A 12890-nucleotide genomic window follows, 5' to 3' on the forward strand; every position below is an offset into this window, starting at 1 on the left:
ACCACGGCTCTGATAGGATTCAAGCCATCATGGGATTGTTGAAGTTATCACATTATACACAGTTAGTGATGACCCGAACCCAAAATTCATGACTTTGGGATGGCAGTAGTCTTTTAAAAGATAGACTTCCTCTCGTCTGGACTTTTTAACTTCTAGTACTCTTAGGTACTATATCTCAAAAGGTAAAGTTTCCCCCCGTACATGCGTGCTAGTCGTTTCCAGCTCTAGGGGCAGGGCTCATCTCTTTTTTTAAAGCCAAATGGCCAACACTGTTCAAAGACATTCTCCACGGTCATGTGGCCAGCAGGACTAAATGCAGAAGGCACATGGAATGCTGTTACCTTCCCATCAAAGGTGGTTCCTATTTTTCTACTTGCATTTTTTGTGTACTTTCAAACTGCTAGGTTGGCAGAAGCTGGGACAAGTAACGGGAGTTCACCCTGTTATGTGGCGCTAGGGATTCGAACTGCTGAACTGCCAACCTTCTGATCGACAAGCTCAGCATCTTAGCCATTGAGCTACTGCGTCCCCTTAGGTAATATATCTAGTTAGAGGCAATTGTACTTCAAAAATTTGACGAGGGTAAGATTGCCTGTTTTTATCATAGGGAAGTTCCTTTTTTTACTTCAAGAAATGTTGTTTGGGAGACACTTAGGTAGTATTGTTACTCAGTCCCAAAAGAAGCAATCAGCCAGCTAAACAGAGTGGTGGACTCTGCCTCGAAATCCTGCTCTCAATGCACCATACGAGGCAATCTAGGTTGGTCCTAGCCCAGCATTGTCATTGCATTTCATGTTTCTGAATACAAAACAGCCACAAAGGAATGTAGCAATAGATTGTCATGGCTAGAAATTCAAGTGGTTTGTGGTTTGAATAGTTGTTGTGGTTTTCTGGTTTCCTTTATAATCCCTCAGTGCGCCCACAAACTGTACTACTCTGTCATAAGTCTGAACGGTTCCTTACCATGCTACTGTTCTGCCTGCACACATGTATAATCAGAGAGTCAGATATCTCAATGCCTTTAGTTGTAATTTTTTAAAAAATCAGTTACTTATCAGAAATACTTATTCGAATTATACTATTCACTGCAAAGTAGATTTATAGGAATGACACAATAGCCTAATCATTTTAGAATAGCCTAAACTGATTCTAAATCATTTGAGAATATTCTGATGAATAGACATTCGAGACAAGATGTTTCTGTAAGTATATTTCTCCTTGCAACATTAATGGATTTGTTTAATTTGCTTTTGTTGGTTGTGTGAGTTGATGGGTTGCTGAAACATTCTTTCATACTTAAGTGGTGCTTCTGAAAGTTGATCTGAAAACGACAGGGAAGGAGGGAAGGACATTTCCTATATATTGTATGAATTGTGGTATATTGTATGAATTACTGCTTTCTATCCTTGAGCATTAGTTTGTTAACAGTGATTCAGGGCACCAGGCTAGAAAGTGGAGACCATGAGTTCTAGTCCTGCTTAGACACAAAGCCATTTAATCTCTTTCTCTCAATCTAGGGAGAGGCAGCAGCAAACCATTTCCAGAAATCTTGCCAAGAAAACTACAGGGACTTGTCCAGGCAGTGGCCAGGAGTCAAGACTGACTTGAAGGCATGAAAGATAAAGAATTTACAACCCCCCCCCTCTCTTGTAAAACATTTCAGCTACTGGTATTTGCTTTCTTGGATTTTAACAGGAATACTTAAGAGCTGCAGTGGTGCAATAGTTAGAATGCAGCATTGCAAGCTATTTCTTCTGACTGCCAGCTGCTGCAGTTCGATTCTCACCGGCTCAGGGTTGACTCAGCCTTCCATCCTTTGGAGGTCAGTAAAATGAGGAGCCAGATTGTTGGAGGCAATAGGCTGACTCTGTAAAAGACTTAGAGAGGGCTATAAAGCACCGTGTAGCAGTATATAAGTCAAGAGCTACTGCGATTGCTTTACAGTAAATTGTAGGAAGAAAGCCATACTGGTTTATAGTAAAAAATAATAATAATCAGCCTGTAGTGCCTTATCTGAATAAAAGTCATATGGTGTTTGTTTTTTTTAATTGCAGGATGCGTCTGATGAAATGAGCTGCAGCTCACACACAAAAAAGTGCAACAAAATTTATTAGAAAAGGCAAGATCAGACTGAACTGGACTGAATACATTGAAATCCCAACTTACTATTGAAAGTCAATCAGATAATCTGTAAAATAGAAATTGAGGCATTTAATTTATACCCCATATATAAATTCCAAAATGCTTTTAAAGTTCTTTAATTCATCGTTTTTTTACCTTTGTGGAACTATGAGGTCAGGCTATAAGCGAGACAGACTTTAAAATCCTTCAGAGTCGTGGGTGTTTCTTAATATTGCTCCTTCAGGCAGGCTTTACAGATTGAGTTGGAAAAAATGTCCGCGGAATGTCCTCCTCCATCTTTATACCTGAAAAGGTGAATTCAGCAAACACCGTTTAGATACAAATATGCAAGTGAAGCCAGGCACCGCCTTGCAACTTTTAGCCTCCAGCTACGAGTCACCGGAGGTGCATGCTTGGAATAACTACAGATAGTGTTTATTCTTTTGGGTGGAGAATGTCTTCCAGGAAAGCAAGCTCGCTTTGAAATGCAGCTCAGCCTTATCTAAACACTTTTTTGATTGTGTTAAATGAGTTGAAAAGTGTACTTAGGATTGTGAGTTCATACCTGTTTTGCAAGTGAGGCCTTAACTTGCTGTTCAAAGCACTTGTAATGAAAGAGTCACTGACAGTAATGGGAGTTCCTTCGAGGGGGAAATGCTTCAATTGGGTCAGAGATGGTATTCAGCAGGTTCTGACCAGTTCTGGAGAACTGTTAGCGGAAATTTTGAGTAGTTTGGAGAATTGGTAAATACCACCTCTGATTGGCCCCGCCCCCATCTATTCTCTGCCTCCCGAGTCCCAGCTGATCGGTTGGAAATGGGGATTTTGCAGTAATCTTCCCCTGGAGTGGGGAGGGAATGGGGATTTTACAGCATCCTTTCCCTGCCACGCCCACCAAGCCACGCCCACCAAGCCAAGCCACGCCCACCAAGCCACGCCCACAGAACCTATAGTAAAAAAAATTGAATCCCACCACTGAATCGGGTGCATATTTCATGCATGGTCAACATAAAGGAAAATTGAAAGAGTTGAAAGTCATGATTCCCCTTTTCTCTCTACATTTCCATGCCAGCAGGAAAAAAAGCCCATCACTGAAAGGACTGTTTGTTTTGTTAAGCATACCGTGTTTAAAAAATCAGTAGGTTAAGGATGAAATGGCCTCTGAAACTAAAACAGTACTTCCACTAAACTTATAGAATACACCTTGTGGTGTCTGTAAATGACAAGAGCTTACTCAGGTTGTCTTTAAAGATACAGATTAACGGAGTTGGAAGGGACCTTGTAGATCATCTAGTCCAACCCCCTGCCCAAGCATACATGGCAGTTGCCAAGTGAATTTTGAACATATGACCACTGGGATGCTGCAGTGTTTTTCATAGTGTGAAAAACAACCATAGGCCACTTTTTCCAATGCTGTTGTAACTTTGAATGGTCATTAAACAAATGGTTGTAAGTCAAGGATTATCTGTGAATCCAGCCAAAAACATATGAGGCCGCGAGAATCTAAAAGAAGGAAAACTCCATGAGAAAGGTAACCTAAATTAGGGTGCCCAACCCCTGGTCCATGGACCAGCACCAAGTCATGGCATGCCAGAAACCAGGCCACACAAACAAGCAAAGCCCCATCCATGGGATGCAGGCAGCGCACAAAGCTATGCCCACTCTGGTCCGCAAAAAAATATCTCTCCACGGAACCGGTCCCTAGTGCCCAAAAGGTTGTGGACCCCTGATCTAAATTAGCTAGCTGTGGCAATATATTACTACAGTGATGGTTGAAGTTGTGATGAAAACAAAAACAGGCAGTCCTGTCTGTGTGCCCATGAAGAATGCAAGCTTAAGAGATTTGTTCTTCCTCTAGCATTCCAAGGGCCTCAGTAGCGTTCTTGCTTGCTACTATGGCACAAGAATCCAGTTCTTGCTTAAAACGAGTCCCTAACCAGCTCAGGAATGGCCATTGTTAGCAGTACATTTTTTGGCCATTCTGTCCAACATACCAGAACACTGTCAAATTGGGGAAGACTGAATTGAATTCTAGTATTTTGAGAACTTAAATGTCCTCTAGTACAGAGGCTCCCAACCCCTGGTCTGCAAATCGTTACCGATCCTCGACCCATTGGCAACTGGCCCACACAAGTGATGGGAGAGTGTGCGAAGTTCCATTTGCACAAATGGTGTGCGCACACACACAAAATCATACCCTACCACCACCACTACTGCCAGTCCACAGAGCCAAAAAGGTTGGGGACTGCTACTCTAATCTACAGTATATATATAAAAGCCAAATACCACTCACTCATCACAAAATCTCCAGAACTGTAAAGCCTACAAACATGAAATTTGGTACATATGTTCCTCTTGGCTTCTAGGTGCTCGCTAAGAAAATATTTTTCAAAATGATCATCAGATCATTAGTATTTCTTATATGGTAATTAACACGCTCTGATGCTAAGGAGTTCTACTCCCCCTCCCCACCTGAAAAGAACTCTGTTCCAATTGCCAGTTGCCTCCCGTTCTGTTACCTCAGTTCAAACTGGCAGACACTTCACTCCTTCACTCAGGAGCGCTCTGAGGCTCCTTACAGTACTAAATGTCGCTACCTCACCAAAATGTCTACGCCTTCCACTTATGGAACTGTGTCCAAGCTCAAGACTGTAGGAGAAATATTCCCTTATGTATTTCAATCACCAACCACCACTGAGCCAATTTCTTCTGTATAGCCTGATTACATGGTTTCATCACAAAGCACTGGTATCCAGCTTTTTATCTATATAAATGAAAATGTAATGTTTGTTTGCTCAAAATCTCAAATCTCCTAAAGTTCTTCACCGATTGCTTTGAAATTTTGACACAACGTTGCATTCGAACACGCACATGTTTTTATATACGTATATTATATAGATATCACACCTGTGACAGGTAAAAACATGCTTTTTTGTAAAAACATGCTTGTTTGAAAATCAGCACCATCTGCTGGACGTCAAAGCAACACACGTTATACTAAATATTTCACGATTCCATTTCAATGTTTCCAATTGCATTGTTATATTGATTTTTATAGATTTCGATTTATTTTCATTTTGATTTAATTATTTCATGTGACATTGCGTTGGAATTGAGCTGTGTCGTTTACCATAGTGTTCATTTTGTAAGTATAGTATATTCAGAACAGTTCGGCCTCTCTCCAGCTTCTGGCAACCAGACAATCTCTATACCTGCACAGACAATGGAACAACAAAAAATATTGTATACCCACAAGCATTGTGAAATTAAACATATTAGAAACTTGTGCTTTCTCTTTTCTTTCTTTTCCATTTAACCAGACTGGGCCACAGCAATGCGTGGCCGGGTACAGCTAGTGTATATGTATGTGTATGTGTATATGTATGTATGTATTTGTGTGTGTGTGTGTGTGTGTGTGTGTGTATGTATATGTATGTATGTATGTATGTATGTATGTATGTATGTATGTATGTATGTATATATATATATATATATATATATATATATATATATATATATATATATATATATATATATATATATATATATATATATATATATATATATATTTGTTTTCGTAGATTTTCACGGGTGTAGGTATGCTGGTTTTGTTGTATTCGGGTCTTTTCCCGTGTAAGGTTGAGATTGTCTTTGCAACGTTTCGGCAGGATCACACCTGCCATCTTCAAGCTGTGGGCTTAAAATGGGAATGGAGCTGCCGTCTTTCTGTAAGTCTTGGTGGGAGGGGATGGGGTGCTGGCTTTGTTTCAGTAAGTGGAATGATTGGTTGTGTGGTTGTATCATGATTGGTAGATTGGTGCTGATTGGTGCAGGTTGTGTGTGCATTGTTGTTTTGTATTTTAACGGCTTGGGTGGTGGGTGGTGTTCGTTTGTTGGCTAGGGCTGGTTTCCAGATGTTTGGTAGGCGGGAGGTATCATCACGTTTGTTCATGCTGTGGGGGTGTTTCTCTATTTCGATGGCTTCCATGATTATTCTCTTGTGGAGGTGTTCTGTTTTGGAGATTAACCTGGCTCCTTCAAAGTTGATTTCGTGTCCTGTAGCTTTAAGGTGCTGGAAAAGGGAAGAAGTTTTTTCTTTTTTTCTTACTGCATTTTTGTGTTCTGTGATGCGTGCATTTATTCTCCTGTTTGTTTGTCCTATGTATATTGCTGGGCAGATTTTGCATGGTATTTTGTAGACTCCTTGGTTTTCTAGCTGGATTTTGTATTTGGGGTTTCTTAAGATGTTGGCTATTCTTTGGTCAGTGGTGAAGGCTGTCCTGATATTGTGCTTGTGGAGAATTTTGCTGATTTTATCTGTGGTGCCTTTGATGTAAGGGAGGAGGGCGATGCCATTTTCCTGTTCTGTATCTTGGTTTTTTGGGGGAGTCTCCTTTTGGATTAGGTTGGTGATTGTTTTTCTTTGGAATCCATTGGAGATTAATACATTTGTGAGTTTGTGTAATTCAGTTTTCAGGTGGTCTTTGTCGGCTAGGCGTTTGGTTCTGGAGATGAGGGTCTTGGCTACAGAGTTGATCTGTGCAGGGTGGTGATGGGATTGTGCATTTAAGTGGCGGTTGGTGTGTGTTTTTTTCTGGTAGATGGTGTGTCCTAGGGAGCCATTGGGTTTTTTGTAGATTAGGACATCCAGAAAGGGAAGTTGGTTGTTTGCTTCTATTTCCATGGTGAATTGTATTTTGGGGTGTAGGTTGTTGAGATGTGTGAGGAAGTTGTCCAGTTTTTCTTTTCCATGTGGCAGGGTCTGTGTTTTTAGGTTTGTAAGCAGGGTCTTGGAGTAGGTTGGACTACCAAGCCAAACTATCCAACCTACTATCCAACCTATATACATACATACACACACACACACACACACACACACACACACACATATATATACATACAGTGTATATATATATATATATATATATATATATATATATATATATATATATATATATATATATATATATATATATATATATATATATATGTTGTATTTCTGCTGATAAATAAATAAAGGGAGACTAGTAGAGACAAGCTATTTAGCTCTCATCAGCTAGTCATACCCTTACTGGGATTCGAACCTGGACTTTGTTATATATATATTCATAGATTTTCACGGGTGTAGGTACGCTAGTCTTGTTGTATTCGGGTCTTTTCCCGTGTAAGATTGAGATTGTCTTGGCAACGTTTCAGTGAGGTCTCACTCACCATATTCAGGCTGGGTTTTGGGCTTAAAGTGTGATTGGAGCTGCCGTCTTTCTATAAATCTTGTTGTGTGTGTGTGTGTGGAGTGCTGGCTTTGTTTCAGTAAGTGGAATGATTGGTTGTGTGGTTGTATCATGATTGGTAGTTTGGTGCTGATTGGTACTGGCTGTGTGTCTATTGTTGTTTCGTGTTGTAATGACCTAGGTGGTGGGTAGGGCTCGTTTGTTGACTAGGGCTGGTTTCCAGATGTCTGGTAGCAGGAGATATCGTCACGTTTATTCATGTTGTGGGAGTGTTTCTCTATTTGGATAGCTTCCATAATTATTCTCTTGTTGAAGTGTTCTGTTTTGGAGATTAACCTGGTTCCTTCAAAATTAATTTCATGTCCTGTAGCTTTAAGGTGCTGGAAAAGGGAGGAACTTTTTTTCTTTTTTTCTTACTGAGTTCTTGTGTTCTGCGATGCGTGCATTTATTTTCCTGTTCATTTGTCCTATGTATGTTGCAGGGCAGATTTTGCATGGTATTTCGTAGACTCCTTGGTTTTCTTATGCATTGCTCTGTTCATTGCCTTGTATATATAGATGGCACAAGCTTTCTGGATCTCTGCATTTGATTTTTTTTTAAAATGTAGCCATGCATCTCTGTTGGAGGGGGATAGGGGAAATGACCAGGTTGTCCTTTTAAGTGGGGGAATTGATGATGGAAAATTGAATGCAGGATTATTTTGATTCCATTTGTAGAAGGAGGCAATGGCCATGCAGCTGTTTATCTTCGCATTTGATAACCGAGGCAATCAAGCATGTACAACTGTGGTGCATAATTGCAGTTTGCTGTTGTCTTGCTGCTTATGGGTGCCTCTAAAATAGTCAAATAACTCCATGAGTCAGACTTCTAAAAGTAGATTTGTGAATGGGTATTTTGATTGTAATAAACTGTTAAACAGTTGTAACATTTATGCCAGGATGAGGAAGTAATATGAAGGGCTTTTATCCGGTTAATTCAGCATTGCATATTAATATCCAAAACACAGGAGGTGGATTTTCAAGCCATCTCTACATTTAACCAGCATCTGAGACAGAAAGTTGCAGAAGGCTTTAAATATGCAAAACAATCTAGAACAACCATGGCATCTTTTGGTAGGGTTAGCCACATCAATTTGTTGCAGCCAAACCAGGATGATACTTTATGTGATACATAAAATAAGCAAAGATGTTTTGACACAAGATGTTCATTCCAGATTGGCTAATCCTTGTTCCCTTAAGCTTGGTTTAGACTTGTCCACAATGGTGGGGCGGGTAGGTGTTGACGCATAACTACACTCTGAAGGGGTTGATGGGTAACCATCCGTCTGTAGATGATTGCAGACAAGACTGACGTTCATACCTCAGAAATCTCAACGACATGTTGTGTGGGGATGTGAGTCCTGCATGCTGATTAGTTGGTCCAACTTCCTTTTGGGAGGCAGGTGGATGAACATTTTTCGGTTCCAATTGAAACATGGAGGAATTAGAAGATAAGTATAAATGCAACAGCTAGGCAACCGTCTCTGAATGACAGACACATATGTTCACTGGTGTGCAGTGACGTAGAATCTCTTCCAGGTTTTACTTTTAACAATGGATCTCCATGGCATTGTCACCAGATTGCTTTCTGGTTTGTTTGTCGGTTTTGCCTGTAGTCCTCTCAAGTTTTTTTAAAAACATTAGAAAATATTATTGTTTTGAGAAAGGAAATAATAGAAATTCTTTATTTTCAGCACACTTTCATATAATCTATCTTTTTGGCAGTACAATGGTATACAGGGCAGCAAAACCTATTTTTATGTACCTGCAACTAAACACATGTTTACTCTTGTGAACTACAGTTTTAGCAGTACTTTTTTTTTTAAAAAAATGCTCTTTGTTTTTGGATGCAGTTTCTTTTTGAATGCACCTTTTCATTCATATTAAAAGCCTTTTTCCAGTGAAGATTTTTTTTTCAACCGATCAACTAGGGACTTGAATAGTGTTGGTGTTAACGCTAAGCTTTTCCAAAAAGCACTGTCTTCAAAGCTGAATTTGTTTTTTTCTCATGTTTTTATTCCCACCTCTTTTCTTTTTTAAAGGTATGAGCTTAATTTTAGCACAACTTAAAATTTTGACTAAACATAATTATGCTTAAAGAGACTACTTATTTTTCCTCTGCCCGTATGACATAGTGTAGTTAGATAATAGTGGGATACATGTGCAAATACAAAATCATAGCGTTCCCCAAGTATGGATATTTATATTTTGTCAACATGAGACTTACATTGGTAGAGGAAAGACGCCCCTGTCTCAAAGCAATTCAGAGATGCAATGTCAATTCAATTCTCTTTTATAGATTTTTATGAACTTCTGAAACATTGCCTATTGTTCAGGTAATTAATACCACAGGGCTGGTCAACAGAACTACAGTAGTTTGTCCCAGTAGCACAAGTAGTGGCTACTGACCATTTCTCAAAAGGAGGATTTTGACTTTTACCCCACTCATCACTCCAGCAAAGACAAGCTCCACCCATTTTTTTGCTGTGATGGGTCAAAAATGATGTTTTCTGATTCTGTCTGGTTTGACTTGTCTGCTTCATTTCATGGCCACCTGTTCTGACACCCCCCCTCATCCCACACCAACACACTCCGAGCCAAAGAGACTTTACGGAATTTATTAACAGACAGACAGGTCCTTGGCAGCAAACCGGCACAGACAAGCCTGGGCAGCAGTCTACCACAGATACGTCTTGGCAGCAATCCAGCCTGCCAAGCTCACAATACTGTTCTCCAATATGAGTTAATGCATTGACTTCTGCAAAAGGGGCGTGTGCACAAGCAGTCCTTTTATAGTCTGGAGAGGAACCTAATTGTCACCAGCCGAGTACAATTACCTCCTGTAACTGCGCAACCTATTAGCTCTCCGGAGTTGGAACCCTGTTCAGGGTCCTCCACATCCTCCAGAGCCGACCCATAGGGACCCTCGCTGTCGGAGTCTGATGGCAGCTCCAAGGGCTCCTGCTGGGCCACAACACTATCCCTCACTGCAGGGCCCTTCCCCCGGGTCTGACACTTGGGATGTGGCCTCGAGGGATATTGCGCATGATAGGCTCGCACCAGAGCAGGGGCATAAATGGCCGTCACATCGGTCCAGGTTCCCCCATCCGACCCCTCGACCGACCAGTCTACCAAATACTGGAACCATCCCTTGAGCCATCTCGAGTCACGGATCCGGGTCACTTCGTGCGGTGGCCGCATGTCCACCTCACCCGATGACGACTGGGGGGAAGAGGGTCGGCGGATAGGACAAGCCGACCGCTCAGGGATCAGGAGCGAGCGATGGAATACCGGGTGCACTCGCATCAAGCGTGGGAGAGTTAGGCGATAGGCCACTGGATTGATGATGGCCTCCACGGGGAATGGCCCAAGATACCAGTGGTCCAACTTCTTAGTCGGCCGGTGGGATGGAAGATGCTGTGTGGACAGCCACACATGATCTCACACAGCCAACTCTGGCACCGCACATCAAGATTTATCTGCTACCCTTTTGTAGTCCTCCTTTGCCTGATTCAGATAGCGGCGCACCACTTGGTGGATCGCCTGGAGCTCAGAGAGGAAGTCCTGCACTGCGGGAACCAGAGAGTCCACTGGGGTGAGAGGGAAAAAGTGAGGGTGGTACCCGATGTTCGCCATGAAGGGCATTGTCCGTGTGGAGGTATGCTGCGAGTTGTTAAACGTGAACTCCGCCACGGCTAGGTACTCCACCCAGTTGTTCTGCTGCTGGTTCACGAAGCAGCACAGGTACTGTTCCAGAATCCCAATCAACTTCTCCGTCCCCCCATCGGTTTCGGGATGGTGCGCCAAGGACAAACAAACCTCTGACATCTAGAGCCACCATCAGCCCTTTCCAGAACTGGGCTGTGAATTGTGTCCCATGATCTGATACGACCCGGTCAGGTAGGCCGAGCAGCCGGAACACGTGCTGGATGAACATGTGGGCGGTGGCGCGGGCTGTCAGCAATCTCTGACAGGGGATGAAGTGCCATCTTGGTGAGCATGTCCACCACCACGATGACCATGGTAAAACCTGAAGACAGAGGCAGTTCCATCAAGAAGTCCATGGACACAGCTCCCCAGGGTCTGTCCAGGGTCAGCAATGGCTGCCACAAGCCTGGAGGAGCTCCCGTTGCTGACTTGGCCTGTCGACACTGCACACACGGCGTGACGTACATCCGCACGTTGTGTCGCAAGCGGGGCCACCAGAAAGTATGGGAGACCAGGTGCAATGTCTTGAAAAGGCCAAAATGTTCTGCTGCTGGAGTGTCACTGGGAGAGAACCAGTCCACGGAGGGGCCCTGCAGGCACATAGAGCCATTCCCGATACCTCAAAAGGTCATCATCAAAGGTCCACGAGGAAGCCGGCCCTACCTCTGCCCTCCGTTGTTCCACCCACTCATCGTCCTGCTGCGCATCCCGTATCAGAGACTGTAAGTCCACGAGTTCCTGAACTGCAGCGAAGGATTCGACAGGTAGAACAGTCCAGGGTGGAAATGAGTCTGCAGGGTCAGAGTACTCCGGTTTCCTAGACAGGGCATCCGCCCTTTGATTCAGCGCACTAGGGATGTACGTCACTTTAAAATTGAACTGGGCAAAGAAAAGAGACCATCGGATCTGGCGTTGGTTCAGCTTACGCGCCGTGGTCAAAAACTCTAAATTCCTATGGTCCGTCTGGACCTCGACCTGATGCCTGGCCCCCTCCAGGTGATGCCTCCAGGCCTCGAACACCAACTTGATAGCCAACAACTCCTTCTCCCAGATGGTGTAATTGCCCTCGGAAGGATTGAGTTTCCGAGAGTAGTAAGTGCAAGGGAAAAGGGTACCATCAGGGGCGTGAGCCTGCAGTAACACCGCCCCCAGCGCGATGTCAGATGTGTCCGCCTCCACTACAAAGGGACGATGGGGATCAGGGTGTTTCAGGATCGGCTTCCTCGTAAAATGGTCTCGACACGCATCGGTGGGTCCACCGGACACAGAGGGACATCATACTTTGTAGCAAACGCCTCATCCATAAAGTTTGTGGTAGCCCCGGAATCAACCAAGGCATGGGCTGGAATTCCCTGCAGACTGCCCGACAAGAGTATGTGCGCTGCTGAGATCATGTGCCATGGAGGGCTGTCCACCTCTATTTCGGCCTGCGCCCGACCTAAAGTCTCCCCAGATTGGGCTCTACCCGTTTCTCGACACGCTCTCCGGTGCCGAGCATCCAGGAACCGCTCACTTCTGACATCTGGATCACACTCCCTTGTCTCCTTCCCACTGGTCCAAGGCTCAGGCGCCTCCTGGTGGCCAATCAGCCTCTCTGCACCCTGCTCGGAGTTGGAACCCTGTCCAGGGTCCTCCACATCCTCCAGAGCCGACCCATAGGGACCCTCGCTGTCGGAGTCTGATGGCAGCTCCAACAGCTCCTGCTGGGCCACAACAGCCACCATTCCAACTGGCTGTGTGCTCTACAGCAGAAAATTTTCTGTCCCTGATTGTTGTCAACCCAGGCTATAT

The sequence above is a fragment of the Natrix helvetica genome (genome assembly GCF_964273705.1).
Source record: "Natrix helvetica genome assembly, chromosome: 1".
Lineage (NCBI taxonomy): Eukaryota > Metazoa > Chordata > Lepidosauria > Squamata > Natricidae > Natrix > Natrix helvetica.